The sequence below is a fragment of the Solanum pennellii genome, chromosome 12 (genome assembly GCF_001406875.1).
Source record: "Solanum pennellii chromosome 12, SPENNV200".
NCBI classification, from domain to species: domain Eukaryota; kingdom Viridiplantae; phylum Streptophyta; class Magnoliopsida; order Solanales; family Solanaceae; genus Solanum; species Solanum pennellii.
In genome coordinates, this window is record NC_028648.1 from 18,071,802 (window position 1) to 18,078,083 (window position 6,282).

At 35.2% G+C, this 6,282-nt stretch overlaps 1 long non-coding RNA gene across 1 annotated transcript; it reads right to left on the bottom strand.

Annotated features, from left to right (window-relative positions):
- Positions 1-2,325: 2,325 nt before the first annotated feature.
- Positions 2,326-4,360, bottom strand: LOC107005733. Its single transcript, XR_001454932.2, has 2 exons — positions 4,131-4,360; positions 2,326-2,637 (listed from the first exon to the last, which is right to left on the bottom strand). It is a non-coding gene; the product is annotated as an uncharacterized LOC107005733 (long non-coding RNA).
- Positions 4,361-6,282: the final 1,922 nt, after the last annotated feature.

Here is a 6,282-nt window from a genome sequence, read left to right on the forward strand (position 1 = left end):
TGACTTCCAAAAATCATGTTGTTAGGAAAGAGCTATTCTTTCTCATGCATGTACGTGGTGTGTTCTTGCATATACCCATACTTAGTACAAGTGTGTACTAACCCTATACAAACTCTACTATTTTAGGTGCAGGCACAGTTGGACAATAGAGCTACAGGATCATCGCTGCAGTCATCCGGACGTCCAGTATTCATCTGGAGTTGGTAGGTCCTCATGCTTTCAAGGATTCTACTGTTTTATATCCTAGCTTAGTTTTAGAGTTGAGCTAGTGGGGCATGTTCCACTAGCGTTTTTTTCCAGTTTTTATTCAGACGATGTATTGGTGCCATTTTGGCAATTATACACTTAATAAAAATTGAACTATTTCTTTCAGTTGCTTATCCCTTAATGTTAGATGGTTGATGGTGAACAATTATGTATTAATGAGAATCTTTTTATAAGTATGTTAGGAAACAAAAAGTTTCAAAGTTTCTGCTAAAATTAACCTATGTAAAGTAAGAATGATATAAGTAGTCTTGTGTGCGACCTCTGAGAGGTCAACGATGTCGGTCTCGTCTGAATTCTAGATTCCAGTCGTGACAAAGTAGAATGTTGCAACCTTGGAAAAATGGGAACCCGTTCTTACACAAGCTCAAAGACCGATGGATGTCGGTCAAAATGACCGGGGCTAAACTCCAATGCTTTTTTTCTTCTTGTTTCTTACCAATTCCTCTCAAACTGCGTCTAGTACCATCACGACCTGGGTTTTGATCTCCTTTCCTTCATCCTGAGGGAACATCATTTTTCCTAAGAGGCATGCAGAGAACGCGATGGCCTGAGTTTGTGTCCAAGTATTATGGTCAAGGAATTTGTTTGGAAATCGCGCAAAATAGCTATCGTGCCGTCATCTTTCGAAAAATCTCATTAGTGGAATACTTTGGGCATCCAACCATTTATCCCTTACCAGCAACAGCATGTGTCTCAACTCTCCACTAGTAGACCTATTTGGTAGAAGGATGTGATGATCTGTACATCTTTTCCTCTTGCCACATGTACCAATAGAGTCTAGACATCTTTTATTTCTTGTAGTGTTGGTGTTATTTTGACATCTCCAAATAAAAACACCATCCTTTCATCATCCCAAAACCGCATAATTACCTCGATAAATGTGGGCCAAACCTTGAAGCCCATTATCGAATGTAAGTGTCCAAGGTGAATCGAGATCTCTCTCTTCTGACAAGCTTTGAGATTGTTCCACCATACACGGAGAATGTTCAATATTTTGGTGACGATATTGATACTGAGTAACTGTCGCAACATCTTAAAAAACATACAACTAGTTAGTTTCCATCCTTCAAGACACAACAATCAGTTAAGCACGGAAAACTTCCTTCAGATTTAACATTCAAAACGATCGTCCTATTGAGCCGTGGGATCTTTGGACTCAAGGCAGCCTTTATAATGGGCCCAACACTCCTTGGTGTTGGGTATTCTTAGGTCAATGCACTACTTTTAAGGATTTGGTTTCGCTCTATGTTAATTTAACTAGGAGTGGGCTATATTTATAGTGGAAAGGGCAACCCACGCGGACTACTTGGGCTGGGATAGTTAACGACTGTTGACTATCAAGTAGCCATTTACGTTCATCAGATTGCCCCGAGAAAGATTTGGTTAACGAACGACTGCGAACCCGCATAATCGTCCTTAAAGTACAATGAAATAATCGTCATTTGACGGAGTTATGATATGCCATGAATGTAACAGTTAAATAAGGCAATAAATAAATAGATAAAAAGTTAACTTCACATAGACGAAACACGTTAGTTTTAAGGTTAGAATCCTCAAACATCCTCAGCAGAATCGCCATTTCTATTTTATTAGTTTATGAGAAAATATAATTTATAACTTTTTAAACTTTTTAGAGTCGCCAATTAATTTTTTTTAAATAAAAATTAAGAAAACCATGTTTTCGAAAGAACTTAACTGTAAAAATTGTTTTGAAAACATTAAAGGGGTTCGGGAATTCTTATTAATGTCTTAGGAAGGTTTTGACAGCACCTAAGACGTCTACTTACTTGCGGTTATCCGACAACTAATTTGGTTTGGCTAAAATATACTAACTTAAACTTATAAGTATCGCTTAGAGTTCATTCGAAAATTGAAGTATTTATTACTTGAGTAGTTTTATTATTTGAAAAGTTATTCTTTTTAAGAAATTATTTGGAATTAATTTTAAGTCGATAAAACATTTATGGCGTTTGCAGAGATTTGGATTCTTTAACTCTAAAACTAACGACAATTAATAAACAAGTAATTTAAGCAGATAAGAAGAGTGAGTGAGAGAGAGAGAGAGAGAGAGAGATCGGGTCCAAACCCGTATGCCTTGACCGGTATTTGGACCCACTTTATTTTTGGGTTTTTGACCCATTTCCACATGTCCTGAACAAATTACACAAAAATAGTAAATGCGGAAAAGAAATACAACAAGGGCTTAGACCCAAAAATACAAATTTTCATAATAGAACTTTGGAGTCTTTTTAGACAATAACTTCAACTCCTTGGATTTCTGGATCTTTCTTACTCCGGGACCTATTCATCGGTTGATGGCTGCTTATACTCGATAGGAGGGAGTTTAGCCTTCATGGATCTCTCGAAATGCTGATGACAATGAGAGTTCATAAAGAACCCAAATAGATTTTTCATGCAAAAGAAAGGGAAATGAGTTAATAGGCAATCTGACCAACACAAACACTGGAAACATATCCTAGCATACTAGAATACACATTTGAACCCGTAAATTTGAAAAATGACGAGCAATATTATTCAAATGACATAAAAAGTGCACTTGAATAGCAGCAAATTTTATATACATACATAAAATAAAGAGAAAAGCATAATGGATACCTCAGAATATCAACCAGTAAACTGAAGAAAACTTCCTATCGATCAACAGAAGTTGTGGCCTACAGTAATTAACTTAATGATGCTATGCTATTTTATACAACCCTTCGCCAGAATGAAAAGACCAAAATGAGTTCCAAATATTGTAGCTAATCCAAGACACCATAGTGAAGTAAACACATATACAGGCAAAACATAAGAAAATCGAAACTGATGTCGAGTGGCCAAACTAACTGAAACAGCGAACAAAACATACAAAATAGAGAAAAGAATAAATATGAAAATCATAAACACTTAAAGAAACATAATCCGTGTACTACAAGCACACATTATGTACGACTTACCAAAAACTGAATTTTCTTTTCTTATTATCAAAAGGCGGGGACACAACATAAACGGGAGATAGGCATCACATGAAAGCATATTTCAAACAAACTTAAAGAGTAAACGACAAACAGAGCACAAAATCGAGGCAAGAAAAATAGAAATAGACAATTTCCGATGTCATGTGGATCCAACTTACAAATATGCATACTTTCAACTAAAAAAACAAAGTCAAATAATTGATCGAGTGCTAAATCATCTTTAAAACAGAACAACTTATATATCAACTCCATAAATATTAACATAACGAGAAAGAATTAGAGTTGACATATTATTATTTTCATTCAATAAGGGATAAAAAGAAACAATATGATTTTTCTTAACTCTAAGATTAATATAACTGTGAGCCTGAGCACTATAATGCTATGAAAGCTAAAAGAATAGAATCAAACAAAAACCAGCCTGTCATCACCCACATACATATTTAAATCATTCCAAACAAACCACCAAAGGGAATAGATGGCCCCAGTTTATCAACAACCAATAGCAACAAACAAAGCAAACTGGATGTGATATAAGCATATCGATACAAGGGAGATAGTGAATAAAATTAAAAAAAATTATATTAGTGACTTGAAACCAACATGAAGTCAGAACGCCTCTTAAATCATGCTCGCACAGAAGAGGAACTATACGGACGGAACGAGCGAAATGACCACGACCTTGAAATGGTACAGGAAGAGGAATAATAAAGAAAACGCTAGACATTCCTAATAGAAATAATGCGGCCTAACTTAGAAGCTAAGATAAAAACAGTAATGTCATATTAAAAACTCTATAGAAGCTCAACTTTGAATCCACAAAGGACTACACATTCACCCGATATGATAACTCAAAACAAACAAAGTGAGTTAAGAATTAATTACCTTATAGCGGGCAGCTGGATGCGATAAGGAGAGCGAAGGAGACCTTTGAACCCACGAAGCTTGACGGAAGTGATATGAACGAAGAAAAGATGTGATGTTTCAAGCAAAACTAGAACAAGCTTTACTTTTGTTGAATGCCTTGAATTGGACCCGTTACAAACAGAAAGGACGGGGGTCTCGCTGCCCGGTCAGCGAGTCGGGGGGTCCAGGGGGGCGACGCGCCCCCTGGCCTGGGGGTCCGGGGGGGCGGAGACGCCCCCGGCCCGACGGTATACAATGTTGTTGTATTGGGCCCTTAATTATCTGTCAATTCTGTATGTTGGGCCCAAGCCTGTTAGGGCATAGCTTAGCACTATATATAGACGCTATGGCAAACCCTATTCTGTAATTCTGTTCTTGCCTCTCCTTAATAAAACTGCTCTCCCTCTTCCCGTGGACGTAGCCAATTTATTGGTGAACCACGTAAATCTGTTGTCTTGTTTTTCGCGTTTATATTTTCTCGTATTATCTCGAATTCCGCATAACAACTTTGAATGTCTTCCTGATTTTAGCTAATATTTTCTCAGTTCTCCTCAAATTTTCAATACTAAAATGAAACTTTGACTCAAAAGGAAACCCTTCCCTTTCCTTTTTCCTCTGTTTCTTTTTCTTAACTAAAATTCCTTAATCCAAAAATTTCCTCTCTTGATTTTTTTTTTTTGTAAAAATCACCAAAAAACCCTCTCCCTCTGATGAAATGGAAACGATTATATATAGGAAGGTATTAGGGTTTAGAAATAGAGAAAAAAAGGGAGGGAAAAGGGCAGAGACAGAATTCTAAATCTTATCTCAAATTCAAAACTTTTTCCCAAGAACAAAGGAGCAAGTTGTTCTGTACTGGAAATCAGACCACCAAATCCCACAATATCTGAATTTGATAGCGACGCGGAGGGTGGGCTGTTAGATGCAAACAAAAAGAGGCAACAGTATCCTAAGGAATTGTTTGGAGTATTTGCCTTAACGAGATTAAATAACATAAATTAATTTAAACGAGCTTCTTAAACTTGATGAAGTAAAACAATTGGTTCGAATTAAATAACTTTAATAACTAAAAGTCAATCTAGACAATTCATAAAAAGATCACTAAAATCAACGTCTTTCGAGACGATTTCAAGTATTCAAAGATATACTAATTATATACAAAATTATATAAGGTATATTTATTATAAAAAAATTATAACATGACTAAAATTACCTCAAAACAAACTTGCAAAATATTTTGAATTTTATAAAACTATTTATTATAAGCCATTTGGGAAAAAAAAGCTCGTTAATTAATTATTCTGGAGGGGATCAAAATTGGGTGTCAACAATGTCACTCTCCAGCAAAGATCTCGACATCACACATAATCACACGTCTCATCACGGTGTTCACAATCAATTAACACATGCAATATCATAAATACACGGAAGAGACACAATTCAAGTCCACATTCATGCTTTCAAGCATTTCATCAATCAAAGAACAGGGGTCACAATAGGGCAATTCAAATCATCATGTTCATCATATAACCTCTTTCAATTCAACCCCTTTTCATTTATTTATATATAAAAAGTGGACCATTAAAATCCTTCACAACATCTCCATTACTTCTAGCACACAAACAACCAAGGATGCAAATGAATTTTACTAGAATACTTGGTTTAGAAAATCACTTGTCTAAAAGCAATCAACCAATCAATCCAAAGATTGAGTTTTCCCCTTCTGAATCTTTTACGAAGCCACACAATCTATAATAATCAAGTATTTACAATCACTCATCAGAAACAACAACAACATCAATTATGTAAAGATATAGCTCAATCAACTCAAAAGCCAAATTTCAAATGGAGGTTTGAATTTGGAAAAAAAATACTTGAAAATGATGTTTCAAATAGAAACACAATAGAGAAAACTATTTTGAAAAAGTTATCAATACAACTTCAAAATTACAATTCAACTAAGTCTTGGGTTCTTGATAATAACCCACATTTTAAATTTCAAAAGCTTTATTTGAACACACAAACACATAAATAATAATGAATTATTGAATATTTAGAGTTAAGAATAGTTACCCAAAAGATTTTCCTCGAAAATGTGGTCCAAAACTCAAAAATGGTGAAATGAGGTTTA